General features: G+C 45.7%; 1 protein-coding gene across 1 annotated transcript in view; it reads right to left on the bottom strand.

Annotated features, from left to right (window-relative positions):
- TMEM219 (transmembrane protein 219) overlaps positions 1–20,140 on the bottom strand; it is a 36,329-nt gene extending 16,189 nt beyond the window's left edge. Inside the window, exon 1 of the mRNA XM_017874118.1 lies at positions 20,008–20,140. The gene's annotated coding sequence lies outside the window, so the exon portion shown is untranslated. The remainder of the gene's footprint in view (positions 1–20,007) is intronic.
- Between the last annotated feature and the right edge of the window lie 414 nt (positions 20,141–20,554).

Raw genomic sequence — 20,554 nt, 5'->3', positions numbered from 1 at the left:
GTCCAGGCTGGTCTCAAACTCCTGACCTCAAGTGATCCATCCACCTTAGCCTCCCAAAGTGCTGGGATTACAGGTGTGAGCCAGTGAGCCTGGCCTTTTTTTTTTTTTTTTTTTTTGAGACAGCGTCTTGTCACCCAGGCTGTCACCCAGGCTGGAGGGCAGTGGCACAATCTTGGCTCAGTGCAACCTCCCTCCCCCACATGCTCAAACAATCCTCCTACCTCATCCGCCCAAGTAGCTGGGACCACAGGTGTGCACCACCACGCTGAGCTTTTTTTTTTTTTGTATTTTAGTGGAAACGGGGTCTCACCATGTTGTGCAGTCTGGTCTCGAACTCCTGAGCTCAAGCCATCCAGCTGCCTCGGACTCCCAAAGTGCTGGGATTACAGGTGTAAGCCACTCTGCCCGGCCCCATCTAAACTTTTTTTTGAGATGGAGTCTTACTCTGTCGCCAAGGCTGGAGTGCAGTGGCGCGATCTCGGCTCGCTGCAACCTCCAACTCCTGAGTTCAAGCGATTCTCCTGCCTCAGCCTCCTGAGTAGCTGGGATTACAGGGGCATGCCACATGCCTGGCTAATTTTTGTATTTAGCAGAGACAGGGTTTCACCATGTTGGCCAGGCTGGTCTCGAACTCCTGACCTCAAGTGATCCACCCGCCTTGGCCTCCCAAAGTGCTGGGATTACAGGCGTGAACCACTGCGCCCAGCCATCCACCTAAAGTTTTACATGCACATTCAATCAGTGGAAGTTCAGTCCTCTTGGAGCCCATCCTTGAATAAGAACACAATGTAGATATTAAATAATGTATTTAATATGGTTCTCTATACCCTACTTGGGCCTTAGTTTTGTGTTTAGTTTCATAGTAGAACCGACTGATAAAATTACTCTTTCCTGAGCCAGGCATAGTGGCCAGTGCCTACAATTTCAGCCACCCAGGAGACTGAGGCAGGAGGATTGTCTGAGCCCAGGATATTGAGACCAGTCTGGGGAATATAGCAAGACCCCATCTCTAAAAAAAGAAATTACTCCTTCCTTTCCCCTTTACAATTTGGTTTTTATCATGTGTTATTCATCCATTCTGTCAACCAGTTCATTCATTCAAGAAACATTTAAACGTTTGCTAAATGCCAGGTGCTTGGTTAGGCACTGTGGGAAGCCACACTTCCTACCACGGAAAAGCCTTAACGAAACAGGCAGATACAAAGCCTGCCACGGTGGTTCACGCCTGTAATTGCAGCACTTTGGGAAGCCGAGGCGGGAAGATCACTTGAGCCTAGGAATTCAAGACCAACCTAGTCAACATAGTGAGGCAATTTTTGTTTTGTTTTGTTTTGTCTTGTTTTTGAGACAGAGGTTTGCTCTTGCTGCCCAGGCTGCAGTGCAATGGTGCGATCTTGGCTCACTGCAACCTCTGCCTCCTGGGTTCAAGTGATTCTCCTGCCTCCCTAAGTGCTGGGATTACAGGTGTGACACATTGTGCCTGGCCAAAAAAAATTTTTTATTTTTTTGAGACAGAGTCTCACTCTGTTGCCCAAGCTGGAGTGCAGTGAGGTGATCTCTGCTCACTGCAAGCTCCACCTACCGGGTTCACACCATTCTCCTGCGTCAGCCTCCCAAGTAGCTGGGACTACAGGCACCCGCCACCACACCCAGTTAATTTTTTGTATTTTTTAGTAGAGACAGGGTTTCACCACGTTAGCCAGGATGGTCTCAATCTCCTGACTTCATGATCCGCCCACCTCGGCCTCTCAAAGTGCTGGGATTACAGGCATGAGCCACCGTGCCCGGCTTTTTTTTTTTTTTTTTTAAGATGGAGTTTCACTCTTGTCGCCCAGATTGGAGTGCAATGGCACGATCTCAGCTCACTGCAACCTCCACCTCCCGGGTTCAAGTGATTCTCCTGCCTTAGCCTCCCGGGTAGCTGGGACTACAGGTGCTCGCCACCACGCCCAGCTAATTTTTTGTATTTTCAGTAGAGACAGGGTTTCAACATCTTGGCCAGGCTGGTCTCGAACTCCTGACCTCTTAATCCACCCACTTCGGCCTCCTGAAGTGCTGAGATTGCAGGCGTGAGCCACCGCGCCCAGTCCAAAAAAAGTTTTAAGTTAGCTGGGCATGGGGGCGTGCACCTGTAGTCCCAGCCACTCTGGAGGCTGAGGTGGGAGGATCACTTGAGCTACAGTGAACCGAGATTGCCACTGCACTCCAGCCTAGGTGACAGAGTAAGACCCTGTCTCTAAAGTAAATACATAAACAAATAAATATTACTTTTTTGAATTATGTCATAACAAAACAAATTATTATCCCTATTTTATGGATGAGAAAACCAAGACTTAGCAATGTTAGCAAACTTGTCCGTGGTCTCCAGCTAGCCCACCAGTTACATGTCCCACACAGGAATGAACAATAAACATATTGAAAAAAATAGGCTAATATGATTGCCTGTAATAAGAAATACTTATTCTAAAATAGAAATTAAAAAATAGGATAATATGATTACCTGGAATAAGAGAAACTTTCTGAAGCAAGACACACAAATATAGAAACCATAAATGAAGAAGGTTGATACATTTAATTATTTAAAATTTAAAACCTCTGTATAATAAGATGCCATGTGAGTGAGAAGTTGGAGAAAATTGCTGCAGTCTATATAAACCATCAAGGGATTAGAAGCTGCTAACATTTTTTGTTTTGTTTTGTTTTGAGATGGAGTCTCACTTTGTCACCTAGGCTGGAGTGCAGTGGGTCCCTCTCAGTTCACTGCAACCTCGGGCTCCCAGGTTCAAGCGATTCTCCTGCTTCAACCTCCCAAGTAGCTGGGATTACAGGCGCTTGCCAACACCCAGCTAATTTCTTTTGTATTTTTAGTAGAGACAGGGTTTCACTATGTTGGTAGGCTGGTCTTGAACTCCTGACTTCAAGTGATCCACCCGCCTCGGCTTCCCAAAGTGCTGGGATTACAGGCGTGAGCCACCGTGCCCAGTCTGTTTTTTTTTTACTAAGGTAAAATTTACATATAGGCCGGGCGAGGAGGCTCACGTCTGTAATCCCAGCACTTTGGGAGGCTGAGGCGGGCAGATCACAAGGTCAGGAGATCGAGACCATCCTGGCTAACACGGTGAAACCCCGTCTCCACTAAAATACAAAAAATTAGCCGGGCGTGGTGGCGGGCGCCTGTAGTCCCAGCTACTTGGGAGGCTGAGGCAGGAGAATGGCGTGAACCCAGGAGGCGGAGCTTGCAGTGAGCCAAGATCGCACCACTGCACTCCAGCCCAGGCAACAAAGCGAGACTCCGTCTCAAAAAACAAACAAACAAACAAAAATTTTACATATAGTGAAATGCACAGATCTTAAAGTATAAAATTTCTTGAGTTTTGACAAATGTAATGCTTATCTAAACACCCCAATCAAGACATAAAACACGGGTTGGGCACGGTGGCTCATGCCATCTCAAAAAAAAAAAGACATAAAACACTTCTAGCACTCCAAGAAAACTTCCTTCCCTCCCCTTTCTAGTCAGTCCCCACTGCCCGTGTCCATAGGCAACTACTATCCTGATTCCGTAACCACATATAGTTATTTTTTTCTTTAAAATGCCCACATTCACTTAATAGACTGTGTCATTAGAGGAGTATCTGCCTGTTTTTTTTTAGTGTTTTTGTGTGTGTGTGTATGTGTGTGTGTGGTAAACAACATATATAATATAAAACTTGCCATTTTAGCTTTTTTTGTTTTTTGTTTTTTGTTTTCTTGAGACAGAGTCTCACTCTGTTGCCCAGGCTGGAGTGCAATGGTGCAATCTTCGCTCACTGCAACCTCTGCTTCCTGAGTTCAAGTGATTATCCTGCCTCAGCCACCCAAGTAGCTGGGATTACAGGAGTCTGCCACCGTACCTGGCTAATTTTTTGTATTTTAGTAGAGACGGGGTTTCACCATATTGGCCAGGCTGGAGTGCAATGGTGCAATCTTCGCTCACTGCAACCTCTGCTTCCTGAGTTCAAGTGATTATCCTGCCTCAGCCACCCAAGTAGCTGGGATTACAGGAGTCTGCCACCGTACCTGGCTAATTTTTTGTATTTTTAGTAGAGACGGGGTTTCACCATATTGGCCAGGCTGGAGTGCAATGGTGCAATCTTCGCTCACTGCAACCTCTGCTTCCTGAGTTCAAGTGATTATCCTGCCTCAGCCACCCAAGTAGCTGGGATTACAGGAGTCTGCCACCGTACCTGGCTAATTTTTTGTATTTTTAGTAGAGACGGGGTTTCACCATATTGGCCAGGCTGGTCTTGAACTCCTGACCTCAGTTGGTCCACCCGCCTTGGCCTCCCAAAGTGCTGGGATTACAGACGTGAGTCACCGCGCCTGGCCATTTTAGCTATTTTTAAGCACATAGTTCAGTGGTATTAATTATAGTCACAATTTTGTGCAACTGTCACCACTATTTCCAAAACTTTTTCATCACTCCAAACAGAAATTCTGTAACATTAAGCAATAACTTTCTTCTTTTTTTTCCTGGGAAAAAAAATGGATCATTTATTATGTAAAAACATGATTGGCAGAATACAGAAAAACTGTTTCTTTTACCTTTACATATTTATTACAAACACCAAACAAACTGTAACAATTGGAAGAACGAATTTCAAACTACCCAAAATTATTCATTTGGTGAAATTTTTCAAGTCATGAATGCTAAGTAAATAGATGCACTTCAAAATATGCGAAGCGTGGCTGAGTGCAGTGGCTCACACCTGTAATCCCAGCACTTTGGGTGGCTGAGACAGCCAGACCACCTGAGGTCAGGAGTTTGAGACAAGCCTGGCTAACATGGTGAAACCCTCACTGTACTAAAAATACAAAAATTAGCCATGCGTGATGGCGGGTGCCTATAATACCAGTTACTTGGGAGGCTGAGGCAAGAGAATCACTTGAACCCGGGAGGTAGAGGTTGCAGTGAACTGAGATCAAGCCACTGCACTCCAGCCTGGGTGACACAGCAAGACTCTGTCTTAAACAAAACAAAACAAAACAAAACAAAAACAATGTAATACACCACACTGATAGAATGAACTAGGGAGAAAACACATGGTCATCTCAATTGATGCAGAAAGGCTTTGAAAAAATGAACACCCTTTCATGATTTTATTTATTTATTTATTTATTTATTTATTTATTTATTTTTGAGATGGAGTTTCGCTCTTGTTGCCCAGGCTAGAGTGCAATGGCGTGATCTTGGCTCACCACAACCTCTGCCTCCCAGGTTCAAGCAATTCTGCCTCAGCCTCCTGAGTAGCTGGGATTATAGGGATGCACCACCATGCCTGGCTAATTTTTTCGTATTTTAGTAGAGACGGGGTTTCTCCATGTTGGTCAGCCTGGTCTCGAACTTCTGACCTCAACTGATCTGCCCGCCTTGGCCTCCCAAAGTGCTGAGATTACAGGCGTGAGCCACCGTGCCCGGCCAACACCCTTTCATGATTAAAACTCTCAATAAACTAGAAATACACAGGAATGTCCTCAAAATGATAAAGGCCATAAACCACAGCTAACATCATATTCAACAAGGAAAGACTAAAAGCTTGTCCCCTCAAACCAGGAACAAGACAAGGATGCCTGCTCTCATCACTTCTATTCAACATAGTACTAGAAGTTCTAGGCAAAGCAATTCGCCAAGAAGAAATAAAAGACTTCCAAATTGGAAAGGAAGAAATAAAAGGATCTCTTTTCACAGATGATATAATTATATATAGAAACTCATAAGGAATCCACACAAAAATTTTAGAATTAAGTTCAGCAAAGTTGCAGGACACAAAATCAATTCAGTTTTTATACACTTGCAGCAAACAGTTTGAAAAGGAAATTTAAATAATAATTTCCTTTGCAATAGTATCAAAAGAATAAAATACTTAGAAATTTAACCAAGGAGCTCAAAGATTTGTACACTGAAAATTACAATATACTGCTGAAATAAATTAAAGAAGACCCCCAAAAGAGAAAACATCCCACATTCATAGATTGAAGGACTTAATAGTGTTAAGATGGCAATACTACCCAAAGTGATCTGCAGTTTCAATGCAAATTCCTAACAAATCATATCAAATCCCAATGATGGTTTTTAAAGAAATGGAAAAACCCATCCTAAAATTCATAGAGAATCTAAAGAGACCCTCAATAGCCAAAACAGTCTTGAAAAAAAAAATCGAAGGACTCAATTTCCTGATTTTAAAATTTAACTACAAAGCTATCATAATCAAAACAGTGTAGGGGCTGGGTGCAGTGGCTCACGCCTGTAATCCCAGCACTATGGGAAGCCAAGGCAGGCGGATCACCTGAGGTCAGGAGTTTGAGACTAGCCTAGCCAACATGGCGAAACCCCATCTCTACTAAAAATACAAAAATTAGCTGGGTGACGAGTGCTTATAATCCCAGCTACTCGGTAGCCTTACGCAGGAGTATCGCTTGAACCCGGGAGATGGAGGTTGCAGTGAGCCAAGACTGCGCCACTGCACGCCAACCTGGGGGATACAGCTAGACTCTGTCTCAAACAAACAAACCAACAAAAACTGTAGTGGGGGCAGGCGTGGTGGCTCATGCCTGTAATTCCAGCACTTTGGGAGGCCGAGGCAGGAGGATTGCTTGAGGCCAGGAGTTCAAGACCATCCTGGGCAACATGGTGAAACCCAGTCTAAAAGTACAAAAATTTAGCTGGGAGTGGGTGCAAGTGCCTGTAATCCCAGGTACTCGGGAGGCTGAGGCACGAGAATTGCTTGAACCTGGGAGACAGAGGTTGTAGTGAGTCGAGATTTGGCCACTACACTCCAGCCTAGGTGACAGAGTGGCAAAAACAAACAAACTAACTAACAAACAAAAAACGATGTAGTGGGAGGTCAGAGCAAGATGGCAGAATAGAAGCCTCCTCAGAACCATCATAAGAACCAAAAATCAGGTGAGTGGTCACAGTAGCTGATTTTAACTTCATATCACTGAAAGAGGCACTGAAGAGGGTAGGAAAAACAGTCTTTTTTTTTTTTTTTTTTTTTGATACAAAGTCTCCCTCTGTCACCCAGGCTGGAGTGCAATGGTGTAGTCTTGGCTAACTGAAACCTCTGCCTCCCAGGTTCAAGCTATTCTCCTGCCTCAACCTGCCTAGTAGCTGGGACTACAGGCGTGCGCCACCATGCCCGGCAAGTTTTTGTATTTTCAGTGAGACGGGGTATCACCATGTTGGCCTGACCTCAGGTGATCTGACCTCAAGTGACTCCTGACCTCAAGTGATCCGCCTGCCTTGGCCTCCCAAATTGTTGGGATTACAGGTGTGAGCCACCGCACCAGCCAGGAAAGACAGTCTTGAATCACTGACACCACTCCTCCCCCACCCCCTAGCAGTAGCTACATGGCACAGAGAGAAACTGTGCACTTGGAGGAGAGAGAGCACATGGACTGGGGGATTTGGCACATTGAACTGAGGGACTTGGCAATGAACTCAGTGCTGCCCTGTCACAGTGGAGAGCAAAGCCATGCTGGACTCAGCCAGTGCCTTCCCAAGGAAGGAGCATTTGTATCAACCTGAACCAGAGGGGAATTGTCCATCCTAGTGGTCAGAACTCAAGTTGTGGCAAGCCTTGCCACCTCAGGCTAAAGTGCTCTGGGGTCCTAGATAAATTTGAAAGGCATTTTAGGATACAAGGACTGCAACTTCTTGGCAAGTCCTAGTGCTGGGCTGGCCTTAGAGCCAGTGGACTAGGATGGCACATGACCTAGCTAAACACTAGCTGGGGCAGCTAAAGGAGTGCATGTACCACCCTTCCCCCAATCCCAGGCGGCATAGCTCACAGCAACGAAAGTAACTCCTTCCTTCTGCTTGAGGAGAGGAAAGCAAAGAGTAAAGAGGGCTTTGTCTTGCATCTTGGATAGCAGATCAGCCACAATAGGATAGAGCACCAGGCAGAGTCATGAGGCCCTCATTCCAGGTCCTAGCTCTTGGATGACATTTTTAGACATATGCTGGGCCAGAAGGGAGCCTGCCGTCCTGAAGGGAAGGATCCAGTCCTGGAAGGGCTTATCACCTGCTGACTAAGGAGCCCTTGGTCCCTGAATAGCCAACAGCGATACCCAGGTAGTATTGTGGACCTTGAATAAGAGTCTGAGTTGTGCTGGCTTCGGGTAAGGCCCAGCACATTACCAGCTGTGGTGGCTCTGGTGAAAGACTGCTGCTTGAGAAAAGCAGAGAGAAAAGTAAAGGGAACTTTATCTTGCACCTTAGGTACCAGCTCGGCCACAGTGGGGTAGAGTACCAAACAGATTTTTGGGGCCCCCCGAGTCCAGACCTAAGCTCTTGGACAACATTTTTGGACCTGCCGTGGGCCAGAGGGGAACCCACTGCCCTAAAGGGTGAGTCCCAGGCCTGAGAGCATTCACCACAAGTTGACTTGAAGAGCCCTTGGGCTTTAAGTGAGTGTTCAGAACTCTCTGTGGGCCAGTGGTGGTGGTGGCCACTGGGAGAGGGTCCTCTGTCTATGGAAAGGGGAAGGTAGAATGGGAGGCACTTTGTCTTGTGGTTTGAGTCCCAGCTTAGCTGCAGTAGAATAGAACACCACATAGATTTCTAAGGTTTTTGACTCTAATCTCTGGTTCCCAGAGAGCATCTCTGGACCCTCCCAGGGCCTGGGGAAACTCACTGCCCTGAAGGGAAAGATAGACAGCTGACTGGTGGCCCCAGCTGCTGATTGTAGAATGCTAGGGCCTTGAGTGAACACAGGTGGTATCCGGGTAGTGGTTACAGTGGGGCTTGGGTGAGACCCACTGCTATGCTGGCTTCAGGCATGACCTAGCACAGTCCCAGTGGTGGTGGTCATAAGAAGGCTTGCATCACTCCATCCCTAGCTCCAGGAAGCTCAGCAAAGAGACAGAGACTCCATTTATTTGGGAGACAGTAAGGAAAGAGAACAAGAGTCTCTGCCTAGTAATCAGAGAATTCTTCTGGATCTTATCTAGGACTACCAAGGTGGTACTTACATGAGTCCACAAGAACCACAGTGTTATTGGGCTTGGAGCTCAACTCTCTTTGAATACATGGAAAGTCTTCCCAAAAAAGATGGGCACAAACAAGCCCAGACTGCAAAGACTACAATAAATACCTAACTCTTCAATGTGCAGATACCGATGAACATCCACAAGCATCAAGACCATCCAGGAAAACATGACCTCACCAAATGAACCAAATAAGCCACCAGGGACTAATCCTGGAGAAACACAGATGGGACTTTCAGACAGAGAATTCAAAAAAGACATTTTGAGGAAACTCAAAGAAATTCACAGTAACATAGAGAAGGAATTCAGAATTCTATCAGATAAATTTAACAAAGAGATTGAAATAACTAAAAATAAGCAGAAATTCTAGAGTTGGAAAATGCAATTGACATACTAAAGAATGCATTAGAAAGTACGGTGGCTCACGCCTGTAATCCCAGCACTTTGGGAGGCTGAGGTGGGTGGATCACCTGAGGTCAGAAGTTTGAGACCAGCCTGGCCAACAAGGTGAAACCCCATCTTGTCTAAAAATACAAAAATTAGCTGGGCATGGTGGCACACACCTGTAATCCCAGCTACTCAGGAGGCTGAGGCAGGAGAATCACTTGAGCCTGGGAGGCAGAGGTTGCAGTGAACTGAGATTTCACCATTGCACTTCAGCCTGGGCAACAGAGTGAGACCCCGTCTCAAAAAAATAAAAAAGAAAGAAAGAAAAAGAAAAGAAGAATGCATTAGAGTCCCTTAATAGCAGAACTGATCAAGCAAAAGAAAGAATTAGTGAGCTTGAAGACAGGCTATTTGAAAATATATAGGCAGAAGAGACAAAAGAAAAAAGAATAGAAAATAATGAAAAATACCTACAAGATCTAGAAAATAGCCTCAAAAGGGCAAATCTAAGAGTTATTAGCCTTACCAGAGGAGGCAGAGAAAGAGATAGGGGTAGAAAGTTTATTCAAGGAATAATAACAGAAAACTTCTAAAACCTAGAGAAAGATATCAACATTCAAGTACAAGGTTATAGAACACCAAACAGATTTAGCCCAAAGAAGACTACCTTAATAATCAAACTCTCAAATGTCAAAGATAAAGGATCCTAAAAGCAGCAAGAGAAAAGAACCAAATAACATACAATGGAGGCTGGGTGCAGTGGCTCACACCTGTAATCCCAGCACTTTGGGAGGCCGAGGCAGGCAGATCATTTGAGGTCAGGAGTTTGAGACCAGCCTAGCAACATGGTGAAACCGCATCTCTACTAAAAATACACACACACACACACACACACACACACACATAAACAGGCGTATTGGTGCATGTCTGTAGTCCCAGTTACTCAGGAGGCTGAGGCAGGAGAATTGCTTTAACCTGGGAGGTGGAGGTTGCAATAAGCTGAGATTGTGCCACTGCACTCCAGCCTGGGCGACAGAGCAAGACTCCATCTCAAACAAACAAACAAACGAACAAAACCATGGAGCTCCAATTCCCATTTGGCAGCAGACTTTTCAGTGGAAACCTTACAGGCCAGAAAAGAATGGCATGACATATTGAAAGAGCTAAAAGAAAAAAAAAAAAATTACCCTAGAATAGTACGCCTGGTAAAAATACTCTTCAAACACGAAGGAGAAATAAAGACTTGCCCAGACAAACGAAAATGAAGGATTTCATCAACACCAGACCTGTTCTACAAGAAATGCTAAGGGGAGTTCGTCAATCTGAAAGAAAAGGATGTTCATGAGCAATAAAAAATCATTTGAAGGTACAAAATTCACTGGTAATAGTAAGCACACAGAAAAATACAGAATATTATAACACTGTACTTTTGGTACATAAACTACCATTATCTTCTTTTTTTGACACGGAGTTTCACTCTTGTTGCCCAGGCTAGAGTGCAATGGTGCAATCTTGACTCACTGCAACCTCCTCTTCCCGGGTTCAAGCAATTCTCCTGCCTCAGTCTCCCGAGTAGCTGGGATTATAGACACGCACCACCACACTCAGCTAATTTTGTATTTTTAATGGAGACAGGGTTTCTCCATGTTGGTCAGGCTGGTCTCGAACTCCCGACCTCAGGTGATCCGCCCACCTCAGCCTCGCAAAGTGCTGAGATTACAAGCATGAGCCACCGTGCCCGGTCAACTACTCTTATCTGAAGTAGAAAAGCTAAACAATGAACCAATAAAAAATAATAACTACAACATTTCAAGGCATAGTACAATAAGACATAAAGGGAACCAAATTAAAAAGCAGTGGGGGCCGGGTGCAGTGGCTCATGCCTGTAATCCTAGCACTTTGGGAGGCCAAGGCGGGCGGATCACGAGGTCAGGAGATCAAGACCATCCTGGCTAACACAGTGAAATCCCGTCTCTACTAAAAATACAACAACAACAAAAAAAATTAGCCGGGCGTGGTGGCGGGCACCTGTAGTCCCAGCTACTCCGGAGGCTGAGGCAGGAGAATGGCATGAACCCGGGAGGCAGAGCTTGCAGTGAGCCAAGATTGCACCATTGCACTCCAGCCTGGGCAACAGAGTGAGACTCGGCCTCAAAAAAAAAAAAAAAGTAGTGGGGGATGGGCACGGTGGCTCACGCCTGTAATCCCAGCACTTTGGGAGGCCAAGGCGGGTGGATCATGAGGTCAGGAGTTCAAGACAAGCGTAACCAATATGGTGAAACCCCGTCTCTACTAAAAATACAAAAATTAGCCAGCCGTGGTAATGCGCACCTGTAGTCCCAGCTACTTGGGAGGCTGAGGCAGGAGAATTGCTTGAACCATGGAAGGCAGAGGTTGCACTGAGCTGAGCTCATGCCACTGCACTCCAGCCTGGGCGGCAGAGTAGACTCCATCTCGAAAAAAAAAAAAAAGCAAAACAGAGTAGATGAAGTTAAAGTGTAGAGTTTTTATTATTTTTCATTTTGCTTGTTTGTTTATACAGCCAGTGTTAAGTTGTCATCAGTTTAAAATAATGGGTAATAACATAGTATTTGGCTGGGCATGGTAGCTCACACCTATAATCCCAACACTTTGGTAGGCTAAGGCAGGAAGATCACTTTAACCCAGGAGTTCAAAATGTTACTCATTTCGCCTGGGTAATGGCAAAATATTGACTCCACAAATAAAAAAAATTAGCTGGCTGTGGTGGCATGCACCTGTAGTTCCAGCTTCTAGGGAGGCTGAGGCAGGAGAATCACTTGAACTCAGGAGGCAGGGGTTGCAGTGAGCTGAGATTGTGCCATTGCCCTCTAGCCTGGGTGACAGAGCAAGACTCTGTCTCAAAAAAAAAAAAAAAAAGATCGTCATGACGAAGTGGAGTTTCTCCCAGGGATGCAAGGATGGTTCAACATACACAAATCAATTAATGTGATACATCATATCAACAAAATGAAAGACAAAAACCATACGATCATTTCAATTGATGTTGAAAAAGCATTTGATAAAATTCAATACTACTTCATAATAAAACCCTCAAAAAACTGGGTATAGAAGAAATATACCTCAACATTATAAAAACCATGTATGACAGACCCATACTGAATGGGGAAAACCTGAAAGACTTTCCTCTAAGATCTGGAACACCACAAGGATGCCTACTTTCACCACGGTTACTCAACAACACTGTCACTTCCCAAGCTGGAAGCCTTCGCTAGAATAATTAGACAAGAGAAAGAAACAAAGGGCATCCAAATTGGAAAGGAAGAAGTAAAAATTATTCGTTTGCAGATGATAGGATCTTATATTTGGAAAAAACATAGACTCCACCAAAAAACTATTAGAACTAATAAACGGGGGACAGTCATGCCAAGCACCTTCATTCATTTTAATGGTAGAAATAATGGACACATATGCTCAGGGAGTTCAAGTCATCTCACTTATGACATATAGACAGAATGAATATGGTTTTTTTTAGCAATATGATTCTTCTTCTTCTTCTTTTTTTTTTTTTTTTTTTTTTGAGACGGAGTCTCGCTCTGTTCCCCAGGCTGGAGTACAGTGGTGCCATCTTGGCTCACTGCAACCTCTGCCTCCCAGATTCAAGCGATTCTTCTGCCTCAGCCTCCTGAGTAGCTGGGACTACAGGCACACGCCACCACGCCTGGCTGATTTTTGTATTTTTAGTAGAGATGGGTTTCACCATGTTGGTCAGGCTGGTCTTGAACTCCTGATCTCATGATCTGCCTGCCTTGGCCTCCCAAAATGCTGGGATTACAGGCATGAGCCACAGCACCCAGCCATTCTTTTTTTTTTTTGAGATGGAGTCTAGCTCTGGTACCCAGGGTGGAGTGCAGTGGCGTGATCATGGCTTACTGCAACCTCCGCCTCCCAGATTCAAGCAATTACCCTGTCTCAGCCTCTCAAGTAGCTGGGACTACAGGCATGCACCCCCAGACCTGGCTAACTTTTTTTTTTTGAGATGGAGTCTCGCTGTGTCACTCAGGTTAGAGTGCAGTGACGCAATCTCAGCTCACCGTAAGCTCTGCCTCCTGGGTTCACACCATTCTCCTGTCGCAGCCTCCCAAGTAGCTGGGACTACAGGTGCCTGAGGTCTGGCTAACTTTTTTTGTCTTTTTAGTACAGATGGAGTTTCACCATGGCCAGGCTGGTCTTGACCTCCTGGCCTCAAATGATCCGCCCATCTCGGCCTCCCAAAGTGCTGGGATTACAGCCCGAGCCACTGCGCCAGGCCAGTCAATAATAATTTAATTGTATATTTTTAAATAACTTAAAGAATATAACTGGATTATTTGTAACACAAAGGATAAATGCTTATTTATTATGATGTGATTATTATGTGTTGCATGCCTGTAGCAAAGTATCTCATGTACCCCATAAATATATATGCCTACTATGTACCCACAAGAATTAAAAACAAGAACTTTAAAAAGTTAAAACAGGCCGGGCACGGTGGCTCAAGCCTGTAATCCCAGCACTTTGGGAGGCCGAGACGGGTGGATCACGAGGTCAGGAGACCGAGACCATCCTGGCTAACACGGTGAAACCCCGTCTCTACTAAAAAAATACAAAAAACTAGCTGGGCGAGGTGGCGGGCGCCTATAGTCCCAGCTACTCGGGTGGCTGAGGCAGGAGAATGGCGTGAACCCGGGAGGCGGAGCTTGCAGTGAGCTGAGATCCAGCCAGTGCATTCCAGCCTGGGCGACAGAGCAAGACTCCATCTCAAAAAAAAAAAAAAAAAAGAAAAAAAAAAAAATAAAAAAAAAAAAAGAAAAAAAAAAAAGTTAAAACAAACAAAGGAAAAAACCCAGTGTGATACTGACCTAAGGGTAGATAGAGAAACAAATGGAGTAGAATAGAGAATCCAGAAATAAACCCTCACATATATGGTTAACTGATTTTCAACAATTGATTTTCAACTATTTTTCCCTTGTTGAAAATAGTTTTTTAGACTATTCGATGGGGAAAGCATTCGTATTTTTGACAAATGTTGGTGGGCAGTGGGGGAAACATGCAAAATAATGAGATTAGACCTTTTCTGTACCCCCACATAGAACGCTTAGCTCACATACAAAAAATTAACTCAAAATGGATCAAAGATCTAAACTTAAGTGCAAAACCATAAAATCCCAGAAGAAAATATAGGGGGAAATCTTCATCATATTGTATTTGGCAATGATTTCTTAGATATGATACCAAAAGCACAAGCAACAAAAGTAAAAATAGATAAATGGGACTTCATCAAAATAAAAAGTTTTGTGCTTCAAAGAATACCAGCCACAAAGTGAAAAGACGGCTCACAGAATGGGAGAAAGTATTTGCAGATCCTACATCTGATAAGGTACTTGTACCTAAAACATATAAATAACTCTTACAATTCAATAACAAAAAGACAAATAGACCAATTGAAAAATGGGTAAGGGGCCAGGCACGGTGGCTCATGCCTGTAATCCCAGCACTTTGGGAGGCCAAGGTGGGTAGATCACTTGAGGTCAGGAGTTCGAGACCAGCCTGGCCAACATGGTGAAACCCCATCTCTACTAAAAATACAAAAAGTAGCCAGGTGTGGTGGCGTGCGTCTATAATCCCAGCTACTCCGGAGGCAGGAAAATCACTTGAACCTGGGAGGCGGAGGTTGCAGTGAGCCAAGACTGCACCACTGCACTCCAGCCTGGGTGACAGAATGAGACTCTGAGTCTCCAAAAAAAAAAAAAAAAAGAAGAAGAATTCTGATACATACTACAACATGGATGAACCTTGAAAACATTGTGCTAAGTGGCCAGACATAAACTATAGTCACATATCGTATGATTCCATGCATATAAAATGTCCAGAACAGGCAAAGCTACAGGGAGATTAGGGACTGCCAGGGGCTGGGCACACAGGGGAATAGAGAATCACTGCCTAACGGGTTTGGGAGTTCCCTTCCGGGTGATGAGAATGTTTTGGAGCTAGATCAAGGTGATGCTTGCAAACATTATGAATGTACTTAATGCCACTGAATTGTACACTGTAAAATGGTTAAATGGCAAATTTTACATTGTGTTTATTTTACCACAATTTCTTTTTAAAAACTAAGCTTATTACTTTTTCTGTGTTTTCCTTTTGAAACAGGGTCTTGTTCTGTTGCCCAAGATGGAGTGCAGTAGCACAATCATGACTCACTTCAGCCTCGACCTCCTGGGCCCAAGTGGTTCTCCCACCTCAGACTCCCAAGTAGCTGGGCCTACAGGCCTGCACCACCACACCTGGCTAATTGTTTTGAATTTTAGTACAGATGAGGTTTTGCTATGTTGCTCAGGCTGGTCTAGAACTCCTGGGCTCAGGTGATTCACACACCTCAGCCTCCCAAAGTGCTGGGATTACGGGCGTGAGCCACTGCGCCCGGCCTACTTTTTTTTCATGTAAACTTCTCTTACTGTGTCTTCATCTCAGGTAACAGTATGATCATCTACTCAGTCTCCCAAGCAAGAAACCTCTGAGTCAGCCTGGACTCCACCCTCTGCCCTTATCCCACGCAATCCATGCATCACAGTCTTCCAGAAGCCTTCCCCTCCTCTCCATTCCCTTTGCTTCCTTCAGGCTTTCTTTGTCTCTCACCAGGACTCAGCAGTGTCTCCTCACCCTTCTCGCTGCCTCCACTTTCTCCTCCATTCAATGCACCCTCCACATTGCCTCCTGAGTTTGTTTCCTAAAAGAGCAACCTCAAGACTCAGCTGCTCTGCCTGAAGAACTCTGCTGCCTCCAGCAGAAAGCTCCACTTTTTTTTTTTTTTGAGACCGAGTCTCGCTCTGTCGCCCAGGCTGGAGTGCAGTGGCGCAATCAAGGCTCACTGCAAGCTCCACCTCCAGGGTTCACACCATTCTCCCGCCTCAGCCTCCCGAGTAGCTGGGACTACAGGCGCCCGCCACCACACCTGGCTAATGTTTTGTATTTTTAGTAGAGATGGGGTTTCACCACGTTAGCCAGGATGGTCTCGATCTCCTGACCTCATGATCCACCCACCTCAGCCTCTGAAAGTGCTGGGATTACAGGCGTGAGCCACTGTGCATGGCGAAAGCTCCACCTTTTGAAACAGATATGATCCTCCAGCTGGGGTGCCGTAGCTCACGCCTGTAATCCCAACACTTTGGGAGGCTGAGGTGAGAGGATCACTTGAGCTCAGGAGTTCAAGTCCAGCCTAGGCAACACAGCAAGACCTCCACTGAAATTCAAAAAAATTAGCCAGGGGTGGTGGCTGTAAGAATTAAGGAAAGAGAAGAGAAACATGAAGGGTGGTTTGACAGTCATCAGGGACAGGTTTATTTTGAATAAACCTGAGAGGGGTGGCTGGCAGGGTTAGGTCAGAGCCACCCTCTCTTACAAACTAAGAGTTTGTAAGGATTCAGGGTGGGAGAGTTTATCAGAGGCTTGGACTGCTTCTGTGTCTCTTTGTTGTACTTATCTTGTGCTTATCTTTTTTCTGCAGCTACAGGCATATCCCCTGAGTCTGCTTTTAACTTCTACATCTTAGTTCACCTGAAGGGAAATAAATGTGCTTGTTAAGGCCCATTATTTTTTGTTTGCTTGTTTGTTTGTTTGTTTTGAGACAGTCTTTCTCTGTCGTCCAGGCTAGAGTGCAGTGGCATGATCTCAGCTCACTGCAACCTCTGCCTCCCATGTACAAAGGATTCTCCTGCCTCAGCCTCCTTAGTAGCTGGGATTACAGGTGCGCACCACCATGCTCGGCTAATTTTTGTATTTTTAATAGAGATGGGGTTTCACCATGTTGGTCAGGCTGGTCTGGAACTCCTGACCTCGTGATCTGCCCACCTCAGCCTCCCAAAGTGCTGGGATTACAGGCAAAAGCCACCGCGCCCGGCCTAAAGTCCACTGTTTTACTGGGGCCCATTGTATGAAAGTGAAGTTTGGCAGTTACCCAAGAGACTTTGCCTCCACCTCCCTCTGTACCCAAACTGTCTTATCTGTGTTTTACTGTCTGCTCTTTCTGTTTGCTTATAGTTAGAAGTGATTTCCTTGAAATGCATGAGGCTAGAAAGGGAGCTGGAACTTAAAGTGGTGGTGTTTGTCCTAGATGACGGTGCTCCTGCTCCATCAGTGGCATATGGCTATAGTCCCAGCAACTTGGGATGCTGAGGCAGGAGGATCGCTTAAGCCTAAGAGCTTGAGACTGCAGTGAACTGTGATTATAGCACTGCACTCCAGCCTGGGCAACAGAGCAAGATCCTATCTCAAAATTAATGCATTATTATTATTAATTTTTTGAGACAGAATCTTGCTCTGTCGCCCAGGCTGGAGTGCAGTGGCAGAATCTCTGCTCACTGCAGCCTTCGCCTCCCAGGTTCAAGCAATTCTTCTGCCTCAGACTCCCTAGTAGCTGAGACTACAGGCACGNTTAAAGTGGTGGTGTTTGTCCTAGATGACGGTGCTCCTGCTCCATCAGTGGCATATGGCTATAGTCCCAGCAACTTGGGATGCTGAGGCAGGAGGATCGCTTAAGCCTAAGAGCTTGAGACTGCAGTGAACTGTGATTATAGCACTGCACTCCAGCCTGGGCAACAGAGCAAGATCCTATCTCAAAATTAATGCATTATTATTATTAATTTTTTGAGACAGAATCTTGCTCTGTCGCCCAGGCTGGAGTGCAGTGGCAGAATCTCTGCTCACTGCAGCCTTCGCCTCCCAGGTTCAAGCAATTCTTCTGCCTCAGACTCCCTAGTAGCTGAGACTACAGGCACGCACCACCATGCCCAGCTAATTTTTGTATTTTTAGTAGAGACGGGGTTTTGCCGTGTTGGCCAGGCTGGTCTCGAACTCCTGACCTCGAGTGATCTGCCCTCTTCGGCCTCCCAAAGTGCTGGGATTACAGGTGTGACCACTGTGCCCAGCCTATTATTTTTTGTTTGTTTGTTTGTTTTGAGACGGAGTCTCGCTCTGTCGCCCAGGCTGGAGTACAGTGGCCGGATCTCAGCTCACTGCAAGCTCCGCCTCCCGGGTTTACACCATTCTCCTGCCTCAGCCTCCCGAGTAGCTGGGACTACAGGCGCCCGCCACCTCGCCCAGCTAGCTTTTGTATTTTTTAGTAGAGACGGGGTTTCACCGTGTTAGCCAGGATGGTCTTGATCTCCTGACCTCGTGATCCGCCCATCTCGGCCTCCCAAAGTGCTGGGATTACAGGCTTGAGCCACAGCGCCCGGCCCAGCCTATTATTTTTTTAAGAGATCCTTCAAAACCTGGCCTTAACCCTCCTTTCCAGCATCAGCTCTCATTTTTCATTCCAGTCACATAAATGTCTCACAATTCTACCTACTCCATACCTCCATATTTTTGGCTGGTGCAGCTCTCTCTTCTTTCTGCCTTGTACACATTTTCTCTTTCTTCAAGACCAATTTCAAAGGTCACAGCCTCTATAATGCCTTCCCCCACTCTCAGGATGGAGCTCCCATTCCCACTGAACCTTGGCGAGTCTCCACCCCTCATAGTACATAGCACCCTGCATGTTAACTCTCTTGTAGAAAAATCCATTTCCTTTGTTTTTATTTATTTGTTTATTTACATACAGAATCTCCCTTTGTTTCCCACGCTGGAGTGCAGTGGTGCAATCATAGCTCACTGCAGCTTCCACCTCCTGGGGTCAAGCGATCCTCCTGCCTCAGCCTCCCCAGGTAACTGAGACTACAGGCATGTGCTATCACACTTGGCTAATTTTTAAATTTTTTGTAGAGGTGGGGTTCTCACTATGTTGTTGCCCAGGCTGATCTCAAACTCCTGCCCTCAAGTGATCCTCCCACCTTGGCCTCCCAAGGTGCTGGGCCAGGTGCTGTGGTACCATGCTAGATGGTATGTCACAGGTAGCCAGCAGTTCCTGGTAGTGACTACATTCAGAATGGCAGTTACAAGTAATCAGTTTCTTCTGCAGCAAGCACAGGGGCACAGGAAGACAGTCCTGACTCCAGGAGCTAGCACCTGTTGGGAATTCTGGGATGCCAGGGCTAGCTCCACTCCTAGGGAAACTATTGTCAGACAGGGCAACTGAGGCAGAAACCTTGGCTAACAGAGCAGAGAAGAGGAAAGGCAGGGGTCTGGTGGGCATCAGGGTTTCCAGGGCTCATCTCGGCAGTTAGAGGAAGGCAATGGCTTTTTGGAGAACAAAGTGAAGGACGTATTGTGTGAGAAATGTCAGGGATGCGGCAAGGGAGGTGAATTAGTGGGGTACGAACCCCATCGCTTAGCCTAAAGCTTTTCCTGGTCTTTCCATCTTCACTGGCCAAAGCAGCTGTCATACAATTGGGTCCTTTGCTGCTATGATTCCAGGGCTGGAAGGGTCCCTAAAGATATTCCAGCCAACGCCCTGGGTAATGCTGGAATTCCTCCTAGACTTTAGGCTCAATCCACACACTCCCAGAACTAGTAAAGCCCTCAGAGACCTGGGGACCTGGTATGCAGGGCCCACTCTTGCCTCCTCTGGGGGAGTTTTCCCCACCGCCTCCTTTCTTTGCCTGGTCCAAATACCAGCTCCCAGAAAGAGGTCCATACCTGAGATACCTCCACTTCCTCCTCCTCCAGAGCCAGCTTAAAGTCAGGAGGCGGCACAAGGCCGCGAAGCTCCAAAAGTCCCCCAGATTCCTCTGTGGTCAAGCCAGTTTCATTCAAATGAACCTTGTTCCCTGAGGATTTGTTCATGGGGGAGTTATTGTGTACTTGATCATAGTTCCCATGGCTACTGGCTCACAGTGTGAAGGGAATGGGCATACATCCACGTCCTCCTGCAAAATTGGGATTTGACCTCATTTATAACCAAACATGCAGCAGGCAACCTTGCAAATGACACAGCATAAAGAGAGTCCAGAGAGTTCTGAATGACTTAGTAGAAAAGAACATTAAATAAAATGGTACATGTGGAAGGATGTGTTCTCTCCCTGGTTCAACTTAGGTGCATAATAGCTGTTCATAGCAGTATTAACCTTGACATTCAGAAGGGAGACCATTCAACTGAAAGGTTTCAAATTGGCAACCCTCAGCCGGAATCTCACCCATAGACCCATTTATCCAATTTCAGAGTACTATGGTTTGAATGAGTCCC

Source organism: Rhinopithecus bieti, unplaced genomic scaffold, assembly GCF_001698545.2.
Source record: "Rhinopithecus bieti isolate Rb0 unplaced genomic scaffold, ASM169854v2 scaffold_5260, whole genome shotgun sequence".
Lineage (NCBI taxonomy): Eukaryota > Metazoa > Chordata > Mammalia > Primates > Cercopithecidae > Rhinopithecus > Rhinopithecus bieti.
Note: the sequence above shows the minus strand (reverse complement) of the source record. Positions and strands in the feature narration are given on the sequence as shown.